We start from the raw sequence: 683 nt of genomic DNA, 5'->3' as shown, positions 1-683 counted from the left end.
CAGGGACATGATGGGAGGGATACTTCGGAAACAAAGGAATCCTTCTGAAAGGTGTGGGGCAATCCGCCACACCCCAATCTTAAGGAGTGGGAGGAGAGGGCGGATGAGGCGGAGGGGAGGGGCATGAGGCCACGCCCCTTCCCTTTCACTTAATTGGCCGCCTGCTCCAGTCTGCGACTTCACCCAGCCGGGCCCAAATGTTCCTCGCGCGTGCGTATTCCCCCCACGTCCTTGATTTTACAAAATTTTCTGTTTCCAAATCGAGAGTGATTTGGCTCTACCCTACTAGCCTATCCCTGGCCTCTAAGTTCCCTCCACCAGGTAATTAAGGTTCCCCTTCAGCCGGCCTCGGCCCGTTCTTAAACACGCAGCTAGGTAGCCAAACACCAAGCCGCCGGAAGTGCGGAAACGGTTTGGAGGCGGAGGAGGGCAGGATTTTACAAAATTTTCTGTTTCCAAATCGAGAGTGATTTGGCTCTACCCTACTAGCCTATCCCTGGCCTCTAAGTTCCCTCCACCAGGTAATTAAGGTTCCCCTTCAGCCGGCCTCGGCCCGTTCTTAAACACGCAGCTAGGTAGCCAAACACCAAGCCGCCGGAAGTGCGGAAACGGTTTGGAGGCGGAGGAGGGCAGGGCGGGTGCGCGGCGGGCAGCGCGGGGGCGCCGGGGGCAGGCCGGGGCTT

General features: G+C 58.1%; 1 long non-coding RNA gene across 2 annotated transcripts in view; it reads left to right on the top strand.

Moving 5' to 3' along the window:
* The first annotated feature begins 6 nt into the window (after nt 1-6).
* Nucleotides 7-683, top strand: part of LOC102890262 — a 5899-nt gene continuing 5222 nt past the window's right edge. The window contains exon 1 of one of the 2 annotated variants that reach the window (XR_001517662.2): nt 7-210. This is a non-coding gene — a long non-coding RNA (uncharacterized LOC102890262). Of the gene's footprint in view, nt 211-433; nt 522-683 lie in introns of those variants that run through there. The other variant, XR_439293.3, reaches the window with a different exon arrangement.

Source organism: Pteropus alecto, unplaced genomic scaffold (genome assembly GCF_000325575.1).
Source record: "Pteropus alecto unplaced genomic scaffold, ASM32557v1 scaffold146, whole genome shotgun sequence".
Taxonomy (NCBI): domain Eukaryota; kingdom Metazoa; phylum Chordata; class Mammalia; order Chiroptera; family Pteropodidae; genus Pteropus; species Pteropus alecto.
The sequence above is the reverse complement of the archived record's forward strand: the minus strand, read 5'-3'. Positions and strand labels throughout refer to the sequence as shown.